Source organism: Puma concolor, chromosome B3, assembly GCF_028749965.1.
Source record: "Puma concolor isolate L17-30 chromosome B3, mPumCon1.1.hap2, whole genome shotgun sequence".
Classification (NCBI taxonomy): Eukaryota; Metazoa; Chordata; class Mammalia; order Carnivora; family Felidae; genus Puma; species Puma concolor.
This window is the reverse complement of record NC_141672.1, coordinates 40241518-40266083: the sequence shown is the minus strand read 5'-3', so window position 1 is coordinate 40266083 and position 24566 is coordinate 40241518. Positions and strand designations below refer to the sequence as shown.

At 40.1% G+C, this 24566-nt stretch overlaps 1 long non-coding RNA gene across 1 annotated transcript in view; it reads right to left on the bottom strand.

The window, feature by feature from the left end:
* Positions 1-24566, bottom strand: part of LOC147579921 (uncharacterized) — a 71099-nt gene that overhangs the window by 5499 nt on the left and 41034 nt on the right. Inside the window, exon 2 of the long non-coding RNA XR_015251847.1 lies at positions 2588-2639. This is a non-coding gene — a long non-coding RNA (uncharacterized LOC147579921). The remainder of the gene's footprint in view (positions 1-2587; positions 2640-24566) is intronic.

Below are 24566 nucleotides of genomic sequence, written 5' to 3'. Positions count from 1 at the left end.
TTCCCCATAGACCACCACTGAGTCACTTGCACACTCTCTCTGACATCCTTAAAGTCATAGAACTCTAGAATTTTCAAAATTGATGGGAATCCTGAACATCAGCCAACTTATTCAATTCTCTCATTTGGAAATTCCAGGAAGTCTGAAATTTTTGAGAAGCAATAATATTTCAAAAAGGACTAAAAGTGCTATTTTCCACAAAAGGAAGAGAGAAGTCATTGTTCTGGTCTTTTCTAGTGACTCATTATTGGCTTTCTTATATGTGATATAATAGGAAGACTGTTCCGTCACTAATCAGCTATGACCTTTCAAACTAGATCTCTTTCCCCACATATTCTCCATTTTATCACCCTGAAATAAAAACAGTGACCACAACTAAGGATATCAAGTTCATCTTGCATCATAACCCAGCACATACACATACACGCACACACATGCAGAACTGAAACAAAAGTTCCAAGAATCTGTACTTACTCTCACTAGTGCAATGCACACTTTTCTGTTCTACTTTTCAGAAAAGATCTTTGCAATCTACTAAATTGATTTTACTACCCACTAAAATTTTAAATCCTAATGTTGACAAACACTGGACTGGACACCCTCTGAGGTGCTTTCCAGCCCTCAATCTCTGATCCCCCTTGGGGCTTCTCAGAGTCTCTGTGAGGTTTCTTTCTAGGAAGGCAAGTGTCTAACCCCCCTGATCTGGCAGCTGCAGGGATGACTCGGGGGTTGACACTATCTATCAGTCCTTTGGCCTCACAAACTACTAGTGGTTTGGGGGCAGTTTGTCCCCACATGAATAAACAAAGCACCAAACAGGACCTCTGACCACAGTCAGCCAACATTAGGTAGAGAAAGGTCCATATCCAGAGTCAAACTGCAGTTAGAGAATTTTGCTAGTTTCTGCCAGCTCCCCACCCCAGATACCTACAGACCACGTACACACATACCGCACACCTTACCCATGCACATACACCACACACATCACACACAAGCACACAGAGCCCATACACAATTTACACACACATATACATACCTTGCGTACCCCACACTCACACATACTCACCCACACACATCTCACACAACACACACATACATTCATAGACCCCACGCACATCTTATACACACATACGACAAACTTGTACACACACACACACACACACACACCAAAAAACTCTTGAGAGTCCCCAGAATTCCTCAGTTATAAAGCAGGAAATCCTATAATTTGAAGGTGAATGAGTCAGAAGAAAAGAATTTAAAGTGAATTATAATCACTCCTCAGCATAATAGAATATTTTTAACAGTTGAGAAAATGTGTGTAAAAGTATACGGACAATTCAACAAAGACCCCACTGAAGTAGCACTTTGTTTTTTAAAAGTATACTCTTTTTTTGGGGGCGCCTGGGTGGCGCAGTCGGTTAAGCGTCCGACTTCAGCCAGGTCACGATCTCACGGTCCGTGAGTTCGAGCCCCGCGTCGGGCCCTGGGCTGATGGCTCAGAGCCTGGAGCCTGTTTCCGATTCTGTGTCTCCCTCTCTCTCTGCCCCTCCCCCGTTCATGCTCTGTCTCTCTCTGTCCCCAAAATAAATAAACGTTGAAAAAAAAGAAAATAAAAAAAAAAAAATTTAAAAGTATACTCTTTTTTTAAAAACCAAATACTTTTAGTATGATATTTGAATTTTCCTTTTATGACTGCTTATTTTTAATGTTATATGTTAATTTGTTACCTTGTTAATTTGTGAGAGCTTAATACTGTGTATTTAATGTTTTTATCCTTAAGAACTTACACATTTGCTTAATGTTCTGAAGCAGGCTTATAAATGTGCCCTTTCAAAAAGCATCACACATATTGTTTCACTGATGTTTTCTTTTTTCTTTTTTTAATTTTTTTTAACATTTATTCATTTTTGAGAGACAGACAGAGACAGAGTGCGAGTGGAGGAGAGGCAGAGAGAGAGGGAGACACAGAATCTGAAGCAGGCTCCGGGCTCTGGGCTGTCAGCACAGAGCCCGACGCGGGGCTCGAGCTCACAGATCGTGAGATCATGACCAACCGAAGTCGGTTGCCCAACCACTGAGCCACCCAGGTGCCCCTCACCGATGTTTTCAATTTTATAAATTCTGAATATTCTGATAACGATATCAATCCCGGGAGTTAACTAGTAAGCGAAGTAAATCACAAAATCCTGCTATTACCATTTTGCCTTAGAATTGCCATCAGCTGCAGGGACCTGGAGAACACACTTGTTCCCAAGCCCCCATGACGCTTCCCAAGAAGCCTTTGGCACCCATTCTAGGACTTGGCTTCTGGAAAGCTCTCAAGAAATGCCTGGTGAGACAATGGCTGAAAAAGAACAAGGGGGTAGGCAGAGAGCATAGGAAAAGAGAAAAAGAAGGAAGAAGAGAGAGAGAAAGGTAAAGGAAGAAATGGAGGGAATGAGAATGGGGCAGGGCAGATAAAAAGAGTGAGATAGACAGAAGGAACTGTATGTTGCTTCTGTCTTAGATGTCTGTTCTGTGTGGAAAATGGAAATCAAAAACCATTTCTATGACAAACCTTGTTTAGAATATTACTGCTGGAACCCACCTGGTGAAGTGACAACTTTGTGGGAAATTCACTGGAAAATTTAGCTTTCCATCTGCAATAGAGGAAGCAAATTCTTGCTGAGACATTTGACAGACACACAGCTGTGGACATTATTTCTCTGTGCACTTTGCTATGGTAACGAAAGCCATGTCATGGAAATATACACGTCACTTACCTACAATGGTTTTCTAAGGCTCATACTTGAGTTTTGGAAGGAATGTTACAGTTTTGCTTTTTCACTTAACAATGAAAATAAATAAATACTGCTTATTTTTGAATAATCAGAAAACACAGAGAAGCATAAATAAGAAAGTAAAGATTACCTATTATCCAAAACATTCAGAGATAGCTATTCACACTTGGTGTTCTAGATTTTATTTTGAATGCAAACATGTAGAAAATATACGTATATATGATCATACTGTATGTTTTATTATATAATCTTCAGTTTCACTTAATATATTGAGAACATCTCTGCCGTATTTTCAATTATTGCATAGGTCTCTCTTCTGCTATTGACAAATATTTAGGTGTGCCAAATTTTTTGTTATTATAAATGACACACTAAAGAATATTCTTGAACAGGCATTTTTGTGCATTTATCCTGTTATTTCCTTAGGATAAGTTCTTAAATGTGAATATTTAAATGTCAGCGTGCACACCTTAAAGTGCTGTATCAATTTGCCAAATTGCCTTCCAGAAAGTCGGAACCAATTTACATTCCCTTTAAAGTATATAAATGCCCTATTATCTCAAGCCCTCATCAACACTAGTTATTATCATTCTTTTTAAAATTTTCCAGTTTTATAGGTTAAAAGATATTTTCATTTTTGTTTTAATTGGCATTTCATTTATTACCAGTGAGGTCAAATGTTTTTTATGTTTATTGGCCATTTGCATTTCTCTTTTTTGTGTAACTTGCCTGACCAGGTGCCAGCTATATTTTCCTACTGGGTTTTTTATCTTTTCATTGATTTCTAAGAGTTCTTCATAATTCAAAAATATTAACCCTTTGCTGTCATGTGTGTTGTGAATTTTTTTCTCAGCTTTTCGTAACTTGGACTATGTAGTTTAGATGTATAGAAGTTTTGGTTTGCCTTAAGTGACCAATATGTTAATAATTCCCTTTTATGTCTTACCTTTGAATCATGATCAGAAGGGTATTTCACATTCCAGAATTATATAATTTTTACCTATGTTTTTTTCTATTTTCCCTTGTTTTTTACTTTTATATTTTTAAGCCATCTGAAATTTACTTGACATGTCATGTGAGGTAGAAATCCAAATTCTTTTTTTTTTTTTGAAGTTTATTTATTTATTTTGAGAGAGACAGAGACAGCATGAGCAAGGGAGGGGCAGAGAGAGAGAGAGAGAGAGAGAGAGAGAGAGAGAGAGAGAGAATTCCAAGCAGGATCCTCACCATCAGCGCAGAGTCCGATGTGGGGCTCAAACCCACAAAACCATGAGGTCGTGACCTGAGCCGAAACCGAGAGTCGGACGCTGAGCCACCCAGGTGCCCCTCCAAATTATTTTTCTAACATTTGGACTGAATAGTCCATGGTTTTCCTACTGATTTGAAATACCTTCTTTACCATATTCTAAATACTTACACATACTTGAGCTGTTCTGTTACTTGCCTTTTTGTAGTTTTCTGAAGCCCCTAGTCCGTGTGTTAGTCCTTTAGAACTATTATTTTAACTGTCCAGATTGAAAGTTGTTATTTCATAGATCCCTCAGACTTTTAGAATAATGGCTGCTACTTCTAATAGAAAGAACAAGATCTATTTACTTACTTTGGAGGTGTGGTAAAGGAGAGAATTTACCCCTAGGTCTTAGAGTTTCAAAGTAGAAAGACCTGAAGCTCTTCTATTCAAATCTCCTAATATTATAGGTGAGTGCTAGAAATATTAGTTGACTTGTTTATGGTTAGCACAGCTAGCAGGGCAGAGTTGAGACTAGAACCAAGACTTGAACCAAAGCTAGTTAATGGAGAGGTGAGACATATTCCCCTAAAACCATGCTGGTTGAAGATGGTTCCAGTGAGGGTCTATCAAGGACAGCAAAAGCAGAATTAATAAAATGATCCTGCTTAAGGATAGTTTTGTCCTAGATCTCCAGAAGTTAACAACTGAAGAAACTGAGAAGTTTCTGGAGCACTTGTTAAACGTAGAGGAGCCTTTGCTATTAACTGACTAAATCCTTAGAAAGCTCCCCACAAGAAGGAAATATCTATAGATATTACAGACATGCTAAATACCGAGCAGGTAAGTACACGAGCACATTCAGGAGTCGCAGCTTACCAAGCATTGACCTTTCAAAGAGAAGTTTAAGACATTTCTCAGAAGTACCCCTCTCACCCTGGTTGACTCTGTACGGTTCATTCAGGCCAGATGCCAGCAAGCTCAGGCAGCTGAGAGGTAGGAAATATGTGTGGCTCTGAGAGTCCGCCAAAGGAGAAAAGCTTTTCATAGCCAAGGCAGGAGAGGAAACTGATGATCCGGGAAGAGTTGTGCTATGTTTGTGTTTTCTTTTCTCTATTGAGAAGATTTTCAAACTATTCTTTAAAAGCCATCCTGGCTCCCTCTCACCCCTCCCACCTCATGGAAATCCATTCTGTAGCAAACAACCTTCTACCTAAGGTCACTGCAGTTTTCAAAATATGTGCAGTTTCCTAAAGATACTTTTTAGTTTAATTTATTTTTCAATAGGAAGTATATAGTCATATGGTCCAAAATTCAAAAGACACCAAAGGATGTACAGTGAGAAGTCTCCCTTCCATCCATGGCTACCCAGTTCCTGTCCTGGCAAAAACAAGTTCTAGTTTCTTATATACCATTCCAGAATTATTTTAGACATACTTAAATATATAATCACACATATATTCTTTTGTGAAAATTTTTACATGAGGGGTAGCTTACTACGAACACTGTTCTACACCTTGCCGTTTTTACTTAATATCTTGAGGATATTTTGTATCCATAAGTTAAAGAGCTACCTCATTCTTTATTATAGATGCATTTCATTATACTCTATTGTAGGAATAAAGAATATTTCATTTAATCAGTTCCCCTATAGATATTTATTGTCTGAATTTTGCCATTACACAATGGTGCAACATTTTACACAATGGTGTAGAATACATTATTTTACACATCCGCAACTTTATATCAAGAATAAAGTCCTGGAGGCCTGGGTGGCTCATCCGTTAAGCCTCTGACTTTGGCTCAGGTCATAATCTCACAGTTTGTGGGTTTGAGCCCCCAAGTCAGGCTCTGTGCTGACAGCTCAGAGCCTAAAGCCTGCTTTGGATTCTGTGTCCTCCTGTTTCTCTGCCCCACCCCAGCTCACACTCTTTCTCCCTCAAAAATAAGTAAACACTAAAAAAAAAAAAATTTTTTTTAAACAAAAAGTCCTGGAAAGGGAAATGTGAGATATAAGGATATGAGCATTTGTAATTTTGACAGAAATTGGTAAATTTCCCCTCATAGAGATTGTATCAATTTAAAGCCCTCCCAGTAGTGTAGAAAGTGCCTGTTTCTTCCTACCTTTGCCAGTATGGTATCTTACCAACTCTTTTTTTTTCAACCTTTATAAATGTGATAGGTAAACAGTGATATCTGGGTATAGTTTTAATTTGTATCTCTCTTATAATGAGTGTGATTGAGAATATTTTCATATATTTAAGGGCAGTTTGTATTTCTGTCCTAGAAACTATTAATAGCCTTCAGGGTTTTTTTTGTATAGTACGTTAGTGATCTTTTTCTATTGGTTTGTAAGAGCTTTTTATTTTATTGTATTTTATTTTATTTTATTTTCTGTTTATTTATTTATTTATTTTAAGAGAGAGAGAGAGGGAGGGAGAGAGAGAATCCCAAGCAGGCTCCACACTGTCAGCATAGTGAGATCATGACCTGAGCCGAAATCAAGAGTCAGACATTTAACCAACTGAGCCACCCAGGTGCTCCTGAATTGTACAAGTTTTTTATATAGTAGAGTGTCTAGCAGTTTATCTGTGGTTTTAGTTGCACATATTTCCCCAGATCTGTGTCTTCCAACTTTGTCGTTGGCATCTTAAAAGTCCTTTAATTTTATGGCTTCTGTGTTTTCTATTCTACTTTCCCAGTCTAAGATTGTTTTTAAAAAATCCTATGGCTTCTTTTTTACACATTTATGATTTGTTACTTTTAAATATTTAATCTATCTGAAATTTATCCTGGTCTAAACGTTTTAGGTTTGAAAATAAATAAATAAATAAACAAATAAATAAATAAATAAAGTTTTAGGTTTGAATACAATTTTATTTTTTTCCAGATGGCTAACCAGTTATTCTAAACTATTTGTTGAATAATATATCTTTTCTCTATTGATTTGAAATACTATATTCTAATATTTATATTTTCAATGTATTCACGTTTTCATTTATAATCAAATGTTTCCCTTGTAACAACTGTCTCCAAAATTTTTCTGATTTCATATTTGTCTCTTACAATCACTGAAAAATCACATTTTCATAATTTTCCTCCCCTTACCTCTCTCCTTTGCTTTAAAATGTTATATCCTGTCATGATGAAAACCCTAAGAATAGAGAGAAATTTCCTCAGCTTGATTAAAAATATCTATAAAAATCATCATACTAAACGAGGAGAAACCAAAAAACTTTCTAACTATAGATCAGGAAAAAGGCAAGAATGTCCCCTTTCATTGCTCCTTTTCAACCCTATACTGGAAATCCTACCTAATACATACAAGAAAAGGAAATAAGGCATACAAATTGGGAAGGAAGAAATAAAACTGTCTTTGTTCACAGATGACATTATCATCTATGTAGAAAATCTGAAAGAATCAACAAAAAAATTTCTAAAACTAGTAAGTGATTGTAACAAGGTTAAGGATACAAGGTTAATATACAAAACCGACTGTTTTCCTATTGACCAGCAAGGAAACAAGTGGATTTGAAACTTAAAAAACAATGCTATTCACTATCAACAATAGCCAAAGTATGGAAAGAGCCCAAATGTCCATCGATGGATGAATGGATAAAGAAGATGTGGTATATATACACAATGCAGTATTACTCGGCAATCAAAAAGAATGAAATCTTGCCATTTGCAACTACGTGGATGGAACTGGAGGGTATTATGCTAAGTGAAACTAGTCAGTCAGAGGAAGACAAAAATCATATGACTTCACTCATATGAGGACTTTAAGAGACAAAACAGATGAACATAAGAGAAGGGAAACAAAAATAATATAAAAACAGGGAGGGGGACAAAACAGAAGAGACTCATAAATATGAAGAACAAACTGAGGGTTATTGGAGGGGTTGTGGGAGGGGGGATGGGCTAAATAGGTAAGGGATACTAAGGAATCTACTCCTGAAATTATTGTTGCACTACATGCTAACTAATTTGGATGTAAATTTAAAAAAAAAAGAGGGGCGCCTGGGTGGCGCAGTCGGTTAAGCGTCCGACTTCAGCCAGGTCACGATCTCGCGGTCCCTGAGTTCGAGCCCTGCATCAGGCTCTGGGCTGATGGCTCAGAGCCTGGAGCCTGTTTCCGATTCTGTGTCTCCCTCTCTCTCTGCCCCTCCCCCGTTCATGCTCTGTGTCTCTCTGTCCCAAAAATAAATAAACGTTGAAAAAAAAATTAAAAAAAAAATTAAATTAAAAAAAAAACAATGCTATTTACATTAACACGCTCCCACACACAAATTAAATTCTTGTGTATAAATCTAACAAAATAGGGGCGCCTGGGTGGCGCAGTCGGTTAAGCATCCGACTTCAGCCAGGTCACGATCTCGCGGTCCGTGAGTTCGAGCCCCGCGTCGGGCTCTGGGCTGATGGCTCGGAGCCTGGAGCCTGTTTCCGATTCTGTGTCTCCCTCTCTCTCTGCCCCTCCCCTGTTCATGCTCTGTCTCTCTCTGTCCCCAAAATAAATAAAACGTTGAAAAAAAAAATTTTAAATCTAACAAAATATGTACAAGATCTATATGAAGAAAACTATAAAACTCTGGTGTACAAAATCAAAGAACTAAATAAATGGAGAGCTATTCCATATTCATGGATAGGAAGCCTCAATCTTGTCAAGATATCAGGTCTTCCCACTTGATCTATAGATTCAATACAATCCCAATCAAACTCCTAGCAAGTTATCTCGTAGATATTGACAAACTGGTCCTAAAGTTTATGTGGAAAGTAAAAAGACGCAGAATAGCCAGCACAATACTGAGGAGAAAAAATTGAAGTACTGATACTATCCAACTTTAAGACTGACTGCAAAGCTATGATGGTCAAAACAGTATGGCATTGATGAAAGAATAGACAAATAGATCAATGGAACAGAATAGAGAGCCCAGAAATAGACCCATATAAATCTAGCCAACTCATCCTTGACAAAGGAGGGAAGGAAATATAATGGATCAAAAATTGTCTTTTCAATAGAGGTGCTGGAACAACTGGACATCCATATGCAAGAATGAATCCAGACCCAGACACAGATCTTACATCCTTCACAAAAATCAACTCAAAAGACATTATAGACCTAAATATACAATTCAAAACTAAGTGATCTTGGGTATAACAATGACATTTTAGATACAACACCAAAGGCAATCCTTTGAAATTAATCCTTTGAAATTAATAATTGATAAATTGTACTTCACTAAAACTAAAAACTTCTGTTTGTGAAAGACAAAGTCAAGAGAATAAAAGGCAGGCCACACACAGGAGGAAATACTTGCAAAAGACACATCTGATAAAGGACTGTCATCCAAAATATACAAAGAACTCTTTAAGAGTTTAAGATGTAAACTCAAGGCACCTGGGTGCCTCAGTCAGTTAAGTGTCCAACTCTTCATATCAGCTGAGGTCATGATCTAATGGTCATGAGATTGAGCTCCATGTTGGGCTCCACACTGGGTGTGGAGCCTGCTTGTTCTCTTTCCCTTCTCTCTGCCTGCCCCTGCTCATGCTCTTTCTCTCTCTTTCTCTCAAAAACAAAAAATAAAAACTCAACATGAGAAAACAATCTGATTTTTCAAATGAGCCAAACACCTTAACAGATACTTCACCAAAGGTATACAGAGAGCAAATAAGTATGTGAAAAGATGCTCCACATCATCAGGGAAATGCAAATTAAAACAACAACACAAATTAAACACTAAGTAAATAAATAAGTAATAAAACAACGTGTAGAGATACCACTACACATCTATCAGGATGGCCAAAATCTGGAACACTGACAACACCAAATGCTGGCAAGGATGTGGAGTAACAGGAAATCTCATACCTGCTGGTGGGATGCACACAGCCACCCTGGACGTCCATTTGGTGCTTTCTTACAAAGCTAAACATACTCTTATCATATCATCCAGCAATCACTCTCACTGGTATTTAGCTTACGGAGTAGAAAATTTATGTCCACATAAAAACAACAGATATTTATAGCAGTTTTATTCATAATTGCCAAAACTTGGAAGCCACCAAGATGTCCTTCAGTAGGTAAATGGATAAACTGTGGTACATCCAGACAATGGGATATTATTCAGTGCTAAAAAGAAATGAGCTATCAAGCCGTGAAAAGATGGGGAAGTCTTAAATGCATATTACTAAGGGAAATAAGCCAATTTGAAAAGGTTGCATGTTGTATGAGTCTAGCTGTATGACATTCTGAAAACGCAAAATTATGAAGACAGTGGTTATTTCCAAGGATTGGTTGTGGGGAAGGCTAAATAAGAGAAGAACAGAGGGTTTTTAGGGCAGTGAAAATATTCCATATAGTGCTATAATGATGGATATAGGCCACATATACATTTGTCCAAACCCACAAAATATACACCATGAGTGAATTCTTTTTTTTTTTATGTTTATTTATTCTTGAGAGAGAGAGAGTGAGACAGAGCATGAGCAGCGGAGAGGTCAGAGAAAGAGAGAGACACAGAATCAGAAGCAGGCTACAGGTTTGGAGCTGTCAACGCAGAGCCTGACACAGGGCTTGGCTCGAACTTATGAGCTGTGAGATCATGACCTGAGCCAAAGTTGGATGTTTAACTGAGTGAGCCACCCAGATGCCCCTCCAAGAGTGAATTCTAATGTAAACTGTGGACGCTGGGTGATTTTAATGCATCAGTGTAGGTTCATCAATTACAACAAATGTAGCACTCTGGTGGGAGAGGTTGATAATGGAAGATTTTGATAATGGCTATGCATGAGTGGTGTCAGAAGGTATATAGGAAATCTCTGTACTTTCTCCTCAATTTTGTTATGAATCTAAAACTGTTCTGAAAAAATTAACTCTTAATTTAAAAAAAAGTTATACTCTGAGGGCGTCTGGGGGGCTCAGTCAGTTAAGCATCTGACTTCTCAGACTGTTTATATCTGATTGTTTATACCAGATTGTTTATGCCTGACCTTCAGCTCAGGTCAAGGTCTTGGGGTTCGTGAGTTTGAGCCCTGCGTTGGGCTCTGTGCTTACGGCACAGAGTCTGCTTTGGATCCTCTGTCTCCCTCTCTCTCTGCCCCTCCCCTGCTCACAAATACCTTAACAGATACTTCACCAAAGAAGATACGCAGAGAGCAAATAAGTACGTGAAAAGACGCTCCACATTCAATGTCACCAGGGAAATGCAAATTAAAACAACAATTCAAATTAAATAAAAAAATAAAACAACATGTAGAGATACCACTACACATCTATTAGCTCTCTCTCTCTCTCAAAAATAAACATTAAAAAAAAACTTATACTCTGCAAGCCAGTTCCTCCTCTAACCTCTCTCACATTCTTAGCACCAGCATTTCTGCTTTCCCAGACAGATATTACCTATAATTTTAAAATTATTTGTGCCTCTTCTTCCCTTTTAAGAAGAAATTGCAAACTGCTCCCTTTCCACACTATATATACCAAGTGGACAGAAGTGAGGGACTCTAAGTGTAAGATTGCAGTTTCAGAGACAGGAAGGTCTCTTAGCATAGAATCAGGAGTTATCCACCCAGAGGTGGCTACTGAAGCCCAGAGAATGTTGATTTACAACACCCACTTTGGATCTTCTGTCCCCCTCTCTCTGTTCCTCCCCCACTTGTGCTTGCTTTCTCTCTTTCTCTCTCAAAAAATATGAACATTTTTTTTAAAACAAGAATGGAGAGTCTCTGAGGAGGGGCCAAATAATACAGAAAGATCAGTGAGCTGGCGGATAAGGAAAAGACCAATGGAGTTGGTGACAGGGAGATAGATCATAGCTGCTTTTTAGAGCAGTTACTTCCCATATGCAAATCCATCCACCCTTCTCCCCTCAACCGCTTCTTCTTTCTGGTGGGATAGAATTGCTGTCAGCAGACCAGCATTCCCAACAGAATAATTAGAAAAGCCAAATAAAACACAGAAATCATCCCTTTGAAGGGAGCTGAGAGCTGCTGAGGCAAGGAAAACTGGAAGAGCTAAGGCCTCGGAAGGAGAAGATCTTGAAAGTTCTCAGAGCATTTGCAGCAGGCTGAGAATCCCAAGGCAACGTGCAGTACAAAGTCTGGCCAAGGGCTGCTAAGGAGGGAGAGAAACCAATAGTTTTGGTGAAGGACTTGGGAGGCCCTCAAGCATGCAGCCTGCTTTTCTCTTGAGAACTTGTGCCAAATACAGGGACTGTTTAGAGCAGGGGTTTTAAAATGCAAGTGGAAACCCTGCCTCTGAAAAGCAGAGCGGAAGTTTTTCGGCAGTCTTGTAAGACTAAGATTAGAGTTTAGTACCCACAATGGGAGGGACCTTGCAGAATACAATAGGCTTTTGTCGAAGGTCAAAGATGAACCAGGTCAGAGATGAACCAATGGAAGACATTTATCAGAGCTATAATACAACCTACACTCAGCAAATCACCAGAACATGACCAGACATCATTCTGTCAGTTACAGCAAGGGGATGGTAAACTTCTCTAAAAGAATATATCATTTGATGCCCAACTTAGTATACATAATGTCCAACACTCAATTAAGATTTACTAGGTATACCAAAGGACAGGATCATGAGGCTGAAAAACCAAAGGGAAAAAGACAGTAGACACAGACAGGAGATCTAGACATTGAAGTTAGCTGACAAGGACTGACAATTTACCATCACTGTATGTTAAAAAGGAAAAGATGGAATCCATTGCTGTCTATTCCATGAAACTTTCTTCAGTCCTCTTTTTTTTAGAAGCCATCTTTTCCTCCTTGACATAGTCCTGAAAGTTTATGTGTATTTCTTATCGCAGTTACCACCTTATAAAGTGGTATCTTGTAAGTGGTTAAAAGCATGGAGTTTTTGAAGTCCTATCTGGCTCAAATTCAAGATCAGCCACTTGTTAACTACATGACCTTGGACAATATACTTATCTTATCTGAGCCTCAATTTCCTTATCTATAAAATGGAGTCAATAATAGCACTTTCCCCTAATGTTGTTTTGACATATTCACATTAACTCAATTGCAATAAAATGTATTTAATTTTCAGTTACTTGCTCTAGTTTTCCTTATAAACTCCTGCTGCTGAGTAGTGTGAAAAGAACCTTAATTTTTGTCCAATCTACTAATTTTATACCGATCTAATAACTTGAATATTTATTTAGGAATCTCAGTTCTTTGGGAATAAACATTAGGCCTTTGCTTCTTTCCTCCAAGATGGTATCTGGGCATATGAGGAGAGGTTTCGTGAGTTAGTAACCTTGTGTCAGCAAAGGAGAGGTAGGCTCCTTAAACCCATCGAGAGAGAGAACCAGGTCCATTCTGATCTCTGCTGTGCAGTAGCTGGATGGGTCTGCTCCATGGAGTGGTAAGCAGTGATGTGCCCTTGGTCCCATCTGGCTGTTTGGAATCAGTGGGCTGGTCCTCACCACTGTATTCGAGAGCCCCAGCCACTTGCCTCCAGCCCCAGAGACTCCTCCCATTTCATAGCAATTTCAGGCTTCTGTCAGGCCACCAACCTTCTTAGCAACTCTACAACTCTTCACTGGGATGTGAAAAAATGATCACTGCTTCAAAAACAGGTGCCCTCATTATGTACTCCCCTAGTTCCCTGTTCCTGTCCTTCATAGTACTTTAGTAAGTTGCTGACTTTGTATTTTTGTGGGAACATTCATTTAATGTTCTGTTCCATAAAATGTTGCAGTCTTGGTGGTGGTGCAGATCCTGGCAGGTTTTGCTCATCATTATATTTCCAGTCCCTAGCATCACAGGTGCTCAATCGATACTACTAAATAAATACATAAATGAGAAAGCTCTAACTTCAGGGCCTTAAAGTTGAAGAACAAAGATGATCTTGCCTCAAATCTTCTCCCATCCACACCAGGAAACTTTGTTAGTTTTCTACCCAATAGCTATACTCCACATATTCTTTGCTATCAGAATATGGATGTTGTTTAGTTGACAAAACACCCAGCCCAAAGACTAAATCATGAATTGGTCTAAATCAATCATGCAATCCCACTCCCCTGTGGCAGTGATGGATCAGAATAAGTATGACATGTTGTTCCAGCTAATGAGCTAGATGGAGATATCTAGCTAGATAGATGTATCTAAAGGGCTTCTTGGAAAGATGTTTGCCCTTGATGCAAAGAAAGAACAATATGTAGAGAGCTCTCTGTAGCCACCTCTGCCCCCAACCTTTCACTTCTCAAATGTGGTAAGGTATGTCATGTTTAAAATCATAGCAACTGTCTTGCAACCATGAGGGAAAGACCTGAAGAAATGCTAAAGTGACCTCTCTGAACTTCTGTACCAACCTTGGAACCACCCCCAAACTTCCTATGTGAGATCATAAATGCCTTTATTATTCAGGCTATTATTTGAATTTTATACTGTAGGAGCCAAAATATTTTTCTCAAACTGATACATTTTGGAACAAATATAATTTCATGTAAATTCCATGACCAAAAGCTGGATAAACAGATGAGTGGTCCTGTTTTTGCCTCCATAAAAGTCATATTCTGCTCTCAGACATAATCCTCATTAACATCCTAGGCTATAAGTCAAGTATGGCTTTAGGTAACATCTTTAAAGCCCCCTGAACAAAGAATATCTAAATGGTAGGTAGCTTACAGGTCAAGGGAAAGGGATCAGGAGGTAGAATCGAAGAGGCAGAGGAGTGAGGACTGAAGCCAGGAAAGCAAAGAGAAACCAAGAGGCTATAAAAACCACAGGGGAAAACAAGACCAGGGTGGAGGAAAAGTGCAAGCAGATAATCAGCAACGGGGAGATCCAGAGGAATTGGGGATGGAAACTTTAAAGGTCTTAACTACCTAGGAGATAATCTAACAAAAATGTACAAGTCTCTTTTTTTTTTCTATTGGGAGAAAGTTTTAATTACAGTAATGGACAGAAACAAAGACATGAATAAATGGAGTGATGCAGCAACCTGAGACAATGTTTTAAGAATGTCGCTTCTTTACGAGTGAAACTACAGATCCAATGTAATTCCAGTAAAGTGCCCCGTTGTCCAACTTTTGAAATTTTGAGAGACCAGTTTTCAAATGTAGATGGAAGAATAAACATCACAAATGGCTAATTTTTAAAAATAAGCAAAAAAAAAAAAAAAAAAAGAGATTTGCCTTACTAGATATTAAGGTATATTACAATGCCAGAATAAAAAAGGAGGGGGGAAGGCATGGTGACCAATGCCATAGAATAGAGAACCCAGAAATAGACATTGCTGTAGTTGGGAACTTGGTATGTAATATGAGGGAGGACTGCAAAATCGCTGGGGAAGTAATAGGTCAATTAGTAGATTGTGTTGGGAAAATGAACTACATTCAGTCCCAACTCACATGATCTGAAAGTAAACCCCAAATGTATTAAGGGACTAAATGTTAAATGTAAAATTATATATTAATAGAAGAGAATATGTGTTGCTATCTCTATAACTTTTGAATGGGACCTATAACTTAAAGAAAGCCCCAAATGTACAAACCATAAGCAGAAGAAAAATTGATAGATTTTTCTATAAAACAAAATTAAAGATTTATTCCAGCAAAAATACCACAGGTCAACAAGTAGATAGTAAACCAGACGACAATGTTACTAACATCACAAACCAAAAAAAAAAATCTGTATTTAGAAAATTTGGCAAAACAGTAAGAAATGGACAGGGTGAACAACAGAAAAAATTAGCAAAATATGTGAATAAACAATTCATAGAAGGGGAAACCTCTGAATGGCCAGTAAGTATATGAAGAGATGCTCAACATCACTAGAAATCAGAAATGCAAATTAAAACATCAATGAGAGATCACTTCACGGGAAGTTAGATAATATCAAGAATAGCAGAGATGAACAGCTAGTGAGTCTGACTGAACAGGTGGAGTCATTCCTCAGAGAAGTCAGTCCTGAGACAAGTCAAGGACACAGTCTCAGCCCTGATTATGTGCCCAGTGAAATTCTAACATACAGATCATAAAGAAACACATAATGGATGTTCAACATGGGGAGTGTGTGTGTGTGTGTGTGTGTGTGTGTGTGTGTGTGTGAGAACAAGGACTTGGAGGACACCTGGTGTTTATTAATAAAGCAATGGGTTAGTTAAGCAAAAACACAAACAATATGTGCTAGCCAGACGTTGTTAAACGGGATTTATATATAGGAACATGGTTGGGTCCCCAGAGCTTAATGATGAATCAAATAGGTAAGAAGCAGAATGAGTTCCACAGCACAGAACCATATTTGTGAGATAAGAACACACACACAAAATGGCATCATTTTAAGAATATGTACCTAACATGTGGAGGTAGATTGAAAGGATATACAGAAGTTCAGGTTCAAGTACCTATGGTGGAAAGAGAAATGGGGGTAAGAAATGGTTATCTTGATTGTGGAGATAGTTTCACGGGTATATATGGATGTCAAAACTTATCAAACTGTAAACTTTAAACAGTGCAGTTTTTTGTATGTCAACTACACCTCTGTTAAGGAGGGTAGATGAATGATGACTGTGGTACGTGAACTGGTGAGTGATTAACTCTATTCCGTCTTCCTGAGGTCTAAATAATATAAAATAGAAATACAGAGGGCCAGTGATCAGGGACTCTCAAATTTTAATGTGCATGAGAATCATCAGAGGTATATGCTGAAAAACAAATTTGTGGGCCTCACATCTAGAGATTCTGAACTTGAATTAAAAAAATTAATGTTTATTTATTTTTGAGAGAGAGAGAGAGACAGAGCGTGAGCAGGGGAGGGGCAGAGAGACAGGAAGTCACAGAATCCGAAACAGGCTCCAGGCTCTGAGTCTTCAGCACAGAGCCCAACTTGGGGCTCAAACCCACGAACCACGAGCTTACGACCTGAGCTAAAGTTGGACGCCCAACAGACTGAGCCAGCCGGGTGCCCCCCTGAACCTGCATTTTAAACATACACCCAAATGATTCTCCTGTCAGTGCACGATGGGCCACGCTTGAGGCACCATGAAGTAGGTGACACCAGGCTCTGCCATGAGAGTGGTAGGAAATGAGCCAGCAGGGACAGTGGCCATAGAACATTTGCCCAGCACTAGTAGCAAGGGAATGACACTCAGGGAGCTGGCCCTGTCAGCACGCGCAGCCTTTTTTCTCCTGCCTTTTGTGAGAGCCCATCAGGGTGGGTTTGGCCCAGAGGGGTTTGGGTGATGGAAATCGACAACAGCCATCCAGGGAGTGTGTCTGTGGACAGGAAACCCTGGAGGTATCTCCTTCACAAGGATGATGTGGGCATGGTGCCAGAGGTCCTGAGCTTGACTCGATCACGCTCACTCACAATCGGCTTCCCGAGGCTGGGCTGTGGGCTGTGGGAAGTGGGCTATGAAAGCAGTCGGAATGACATATGTGGGACATTGTCAGAGGCAAATGCTTGAGTCTAACTTGATGGGAGAAGAACGGGCTGAGCCATCTCTCAGAAAATCTCCTGGTGGGCTCTCACAGGGCGAGCATGGTCTGGGATTTTAGCCCCAGAGCTCTGTCATCCTTCCATCACTTGCTGTGCCCTTGCCTCCATTAGTCCTTGCTTCTGGCTGATGCTTCAACAGCTGGACTGGTTTGTGGCATGATATACACCGTGTAAAGGAGCTTTTTAATAGTTTCCGCTATGATGGTACACAGATATGTCCTGGTCTCAAGCTTGCCTTGAGGGATGTCTAACGGCAGGCTCGACCCTGCATCTCCGGCCACAGGGAAGTCTACCTCCTTGTGAATGGAATACAACCACCTCAGTCAAGAATGGACTCTGGGCTCCCTTCTACAGTTATTTATCCAGGCACCGTTCCCCTAACGGTTGGATTCACTGCCCCTTCCTAATATGCAGAATGGCCTGGTTTCCTAAGGACAAGGAAGGTTTTTCAGATTTATACAAACAGACCAAGCATATTTGTGGGTATCCAGGTAACAAACCCAGTGTGAAACTCCTTTGACAACATAACTCATAGCCCCAGACAGAAATGCTAATGTGAACACAGACACTCCAACGAACGAGCTCCAGTGGAAAAGATTAAGAAATGGTCCCAAATATAGTTCTCTCTACAAATCATTTGCTTCCCCAACAGCCCTCTTTTCACAAATGTGAACACTTTCATGCAAACAAACAAGAAACAAGAGAAAGAAAAAGAATGGGAGAGAATCCCGAGATAGTTCTGCAAGTATTTCAGGCTTATTAACATCTGCAAATATGGCAGGCTTGTTAATAACCAGTGACGTTTTCTTTCTCAGGAACTTCTTGAAGTCGGCTGTCTGCTGGTGACTGTGGGTGGTATGTTTGCAAGGGTGTGCACATCTGAGGGTCTCTGTGAGTGCATCTGGAGGACTGTCTCCCTGTGCCTGTCTGAATGAGACCTCGTGCCCCTGCAGGTCCCATGGTGCCAAGCAGCACAGGCGGGCTGACAGAGCCATTCTTCTCTCTAAGTAATGTGTTTGCTTAAGCATGAACATTAGTGTCAGAAGCGCTTAGTGCAAAGCAACCTTTCAGGGGTGAAGCAGTCATTGCCAAGTCTGTGCGTCTGGGTATTCGTTATGTCTGTTCGTCTGGGGGTTAGGAGTAGGGTGAGGCATGTCTTGTATTTTCCGATGAAGTTGAAAAGATTAAAAAACAACAACAACACTGTTTATGAAATGATCTTTTGGAGGCAAGTCCAGCAGTGAAAACTGCACTGTCTTGCACCGGGAATACCTTCCCCAGGAACTGAACAATAGCTCTGGTTATGTGGGCCACATCCTCTTGCCCTCATCATCAGCCTTGTCTTCTGGAAATGAATGAAATGGAAGTTATTTTACACCCAGCCTGGCACAAAGCTAATGTGCCTAATTAGCGGAAGATCTGCTTTTAGGATCGGAATCTGATTTTAATCAGTAGCGTCCCATCTCTCAGAGATGAGGACACATCATGGGCAGACTGTGTATTTTTTCTTGCCTTTCTCACAGTAGCAATGAATGTGAGCTGAACTGACGATTCCCCTGCCCCTGTGGCCAGCATGGCCAGAGGCACTCACTTCTGAGGCAGCTGGCCAGTCCTGAGCTGGGGGCCGCTAACTGGGCCACACAGCCCTGGGCTCACAACCTGCCAGCTGGGTCAGGAACACTGGGCTTTGGCATACGAGAGGGCTGGAACTAAGACAGCCCTCCGAAGCCATCTTGTTTTATCTTTGTCTTCGGATAGGGTAATACACGAAGCTGCTACAAGCCAGGTCACCTTCCCTCCACTCTACCTCTCTGCTGTTCCTCCCAGGAGTCAAGGTCTCTTACCAGCTTCCTGCATATGGTCCACTCAAAGACACACGATGGTGGGGTGATAGGAGAGAGGGTACAGGCAATAAGAGGATGCACTACTGCCGAGAATTTAAAAACAATAATAAAACTGACAAATCAATAAAACTGCTGCTTATTATCACCAACGCTGACAATTTCAACAGCGTCAGTGATAAAATACTTTTTCCTGCAAGCTCTAAACAATTGTTGATTTGTTGTTGCCCTGGACGCAGGTGGACTCAGCCACAGGTGTTCCTTTTGAAAGTAAGTCTGTGACTGCTTGGAATTATCCAAGCTCCCTTTGGCACGTTTTGTGTCTCCAACCCCTGTGATACTATACATTCCTGAATTTAAACAGATTAGGAATAAGCAGTGATAACACAGCCATTGTCCCGACAAAGAAACAGAACAGGCATTCTTTCAAGTCTATTTGACTACTAGGAGTTTTCATCTGTGCTTGAAACCCAAGACAATGAAACAAAAAAAATAAATAAAATAGAATAAACTAGAATAAAATAAATACAACTCAAGACAGTAAAACAGATTGCAGACTGTGCGGCGTGATGTTTTTGTTTTATGTGCAAATTTCATACAGGAAATATTTTACTGAATTTGAAGTTCCTCAAAATTAAAATATATTCGTCGTGACAATTGTTAATTGTTTGAAAATGAAAGATGCTGGAAGTGAGTGCCTCCTTCAATTTTGTGCCTTCTCTTATTCCAGACATGCATCCTACTGTGGAAATCCAAAAAGTACATCTGCTCACTCTCTGAGCTGCAGCAGTTAGAACACAGACCCTGGACCTAAGCTCAACCTGGACTTTTGAATCTGGAGCAAGTGACTCAAAAATGCAAGGATAGTTTGGAATCCCTTCTCATGAGAGCAGTGATGGGGCAGGAGTGGGACCACAGAGGTGTCTAACCAGACCCTTTCTGCCCTATGATTTTGGCTGTCATCTGGTCTTCTTATATACCTCGGCTTCTGCTTGTCTGTTAAGCCTGATTTAGTGGGCATGTGGTTGACTCTTTGAATTCCCTGATATCTTTCTAAAGTGAATTCTTTCTCTGCTTAAGTTAACCAGAGTCAGTGTGTTCATTTGTAGTAAAAACTTCTTACTGGTCTTCCTAATTCAAAGGAATATTTTGAGGATAATTCTGAAGCCCATGATAAGTGTGTATGACAGACATTTAAGAGCCCTAAAAGTGTAGAGCAGTGGCCTTCCTGGAAATGTCAAAGCCTATCTCACACATTAACTGTCCCTGACCACACTAGGCAGATCTTAGTAGGTTTGACGAGACAAAAACCAGAGGCTCTCTTTGATTAGTGGAATCTATATAGAGTTTACTCCATTTAAAAGAAATTAGGAGAAAAACCATTTTCAGAATATCTAGTAAGGGTTGTGGTTAAGGTAAACAAAAAGAGAAATAAGTGCAGCAGAAGGCACCTTGTCAGTAAAAGTCTGAAGGCCAAGTTTAAAATGTCTCATCCAACCATTTATTTGTAATTGCTTGCTCTGCTCCGAACGCTCTTAGATCAAAGGAACGGAAACCTCATCCATAAGCTGCAGAGAAACATTAATTCTATCACATACCACAGGAGTGGGGTAACATTCAGTACAAGAATTCAATTCAAACTCTATTCATGTCCAAAATGATCCCTACTGATTCCATTCTTCTATCCATCATAGCTATAGCAAACACTGCACTTTTGTGTTAGGTTTGGTGACTTTGAATAAGTTCTTTAGAATCTCTAGACAGAGGTTTTCTCCTTTTTCTTTTGGGATCTTGACATCATTATGGGAAGATTAAGAAAGCTTACATAAATCACCCTAATACAGTGCCTGGCACATAGTAGAGCACCAGGGTGATCTTTCCCTTATTTATTTGTTTATCTAGAGACAGAGAGGGAAAGGCAGAAAGAGAGAGAGAGAATCCCAAGTAGACTCCATACTGTCAGCGCTGAGGCAGAGAGAGAGAATCCCAAGCAGACTCCATGGTGTCAGCACAGAGCACCACGTGGGCTCAATCTCACGAACCATGAGATCATGACCTGAGCCGAGATCAAGAGATGGACTCTTAGCCAACTGAGCCACCCAGGCGCCCTTGATCTTTCCCTCATTTGGTCTTTAGTGAGCACCTGCTAAGGACCAAGAGCTATCTGAGGTACTGAAACGCTGTTCAAGTTTGTGCTGTGTTTGCTGTGCCTTCCCTCTGCTACTTTGCTAACAGGTGATTAGATGGTCTTTCTAAATACTAAGATGGACAGCCACCAGTCCCAGCTTCCTCAATCTACCCTCCTATCTGCTCTTTTTACAGCCAACGTGTACGTGTGTGCGCGCGTGTGCACACACACACACACACACACACATGCACAAAGACACACACACCTCTAACTCAGAAACTAAGGTACAGCTTAGGAAAGTCAGCTTCCTCTGTCGGGCCCACCAGAACACCATCTGCTTTTACAAAGCTGCCTCAGCCGTCCTGACTCACTGAGATCTGTTCCCTCTGTTATATGTCTTCATATGACATCAGATGTGTTTCCCTCACTGTACTCTCTACTAAATAATTTTATATGTAATCTCGCTGCAAATGCTGTCCGTATTTCCCTCAGACTCCATTGGGAGGAGGGTCCATAACTCTCTCACTTCTGTATCCATGGCACTTTGTATAATGCCTGGTACCTGAAATATATTGCTTGAATAAACGGGAAACAGCTCTTGAAACTCCACACCTTTTATGCGATCTTCTGGGATTCAGGTTCTTCATATCCCCGCCATTATGCGACTCTCTGTATTCCAAACCCTAACAATGTCATTACATTTGCCCCTTATTGTCCTAAGGCATAAAATATACACTGCATGTGGTTAGTAAACTTAATTCAGGGACCAACTTGAGGCCCAGAAGAGATGGCCTAGGTAAGTGGGTGACTCAAGCTGATTAATATTTTGGCACTCCATTCAACAGACATTTGGTTAAATATGTGTTTACATTTTCTTAGAGTGGAGGCAAAGGGCCTCTTGGGGGTAAATCGACCACTGGAACAGAAATTTGCCTCTCCTTGCTTTTCCCTTGCAGTTCAGCTCTGGTCCCACACTGGCAAACTCCAGCCAGCAAAAAATTCCTACAATTAACAGGAAGTTTCAGGATCCATTTTACATTGGCACCTCATCACGTGGCCCATCTAGCTCACCCTTTAATTTGCCTCCTGAGTTCACTATTGTTTAGGGTCCATAATAAGAATGTGTATGTTAGTTAAATATACTCATGCCACATCTAGAAATCGCAATCCAGGGGAAGACAAAAAGGACAAAATGCGAAGAAAAAATCTGTACGCCTTAAGATGTTCTTTCCAGGAGCACCTGGGTGGCTCCGTCAGTTAAACATTCAACTCTTGATTTTGGCTCAGGTCATGATCTCACAGTTCTGACAAGCACAGAGCCTGCTTGGGGTTCTCTCTCTCTCCTTCTCTCTCTACCTCTCCCCCACTCGCATGTGAGCATTCTCTCTTTCTCTCTCTCTCTTTCAAAATAAATAAATACATTTTTTGAAAAAGATGTTCTTTACAATGTCTCTTTTTGGGAGGAGGGGAGGGGCAATGAGAGGTTATTGGGTCATTAAGGGTTTCACCAGAGGGAAAGGGGGATGTATAGATATGTAAAATAAACATTATATATAAACTTACATATAATATATATATATAAACATATACTATATGTAATATATAAGCATATATATGTAATATACATATAAAGTGTTTATTGCAAGGAATTAGTTTATGGGGTCATGGGAGCTGGCTAGGCAATTCCAAAATCCACAGGATAAGCTATCAGGAAGGATGGGCTGGAAACTCAAGAAGTCTCTGAGGCTGAAGTGCAGAGCAGAATTTCTTCTTCACATAAACCTCAGTTCTGCTTTTAAGGCCTTTCAGCTGATAGTACCAGGTGCACCCAGGTTATCAAGGATAATCTCCTCCACCTAAAGTTAACTGGATGCAGCTCTTTATCACAGCCACAAAATACCTTTACAGCAACACCTAGAGCAGTGTTTGATTGAACAATTGGGTTTAGTTTAGCCAAGTTAACACATAAAAACAGTTATTTTCCTGTCATAAAAGCAATTATAGACAAATGAGCAGAACAAAACCAAAAATGTATAGAATTCTATCACATACAACCACTATTAACACTGTTTTTAATGAATCCCTTCTAGCTTTGTTTTTCTAGCAATGTATTTATTGATAATAGAAAAAATAGAAATAAACTAAAAATGTTTAACAATAGGGGAATATTGGTAAGCATTATGGTATATGCATATGAAGGAAAACTAACCTGTCTTTAAAGGTTACAATTATGAAGACTGTATCAACCTGAACAAACGCTTCAAGCAAAAAAAGCACAGTACAAAATTATATACCTGCAGTGATTATAACTATGTGAGAGTTGTATAATGTGGTAACACAGACTAGAAGGAAACAAAAATAATGCAGCAGGGAGGGAAGGATGAATGAACAGAGCATGGAGGATGTTTAAGGCAGTGAAACTACTCTATGATTGTGTGATGGTGGATAGTTGTCATTACACATTTGTCCAAACCCAGGAGTGCACAACAAGAGTGAGCTATGTAATATAATGTATGTGATTATGCTACTGTGAAGGTGAGCTATGGACTGGGCGATAATGATGTGTCAATGCAGGTTTACCAGTTGTTACAAATGGACCACTGTGATGGGGGGTGTTAATAGCAGAGGAGACTATGCACGTGGGGGTGGGGGGGGCAGACAGCAGGTATATGAGAACTCTCTATACTTTGTGCTTGGTGTTGCTGTGGACTTAAAACTGAATTAAAGTCTTGGGGCGCCTGGGTGGCGCAGGCGGTTAAGCGTCCGACTTCAGCCAGGTCACCATCTCGCGGTCCGTGAGTTCGAGCCCCGCGTCGGGCTCTGGGCTGATGGCTCAGAGCCTGGAGCCTGTTTCCGATTCTGTGTCTCCCTCTCTCTCTGCCCCTCCCCCGTTCATGCTCTGTCTCTCTCTGTCCCCAAAATAAATAAACGTTGAAAAAAAAAACTGAATTAAAGTCTATTAAAAAAAAAATAATGCAACCAATGTTAGTGCCCCCTCCCTCCCAGTGCTCTTCAGCACGTGTCATTTTATATGCCCTGAAGGAGCCCGTAAGACTGCTGCCAGCACCCATGACTCTGCCCGCGGACTTTCTCTGTCCTCTGTAGCTCATCCTGCCCAAGCAAGCGACAAAATAAAATTG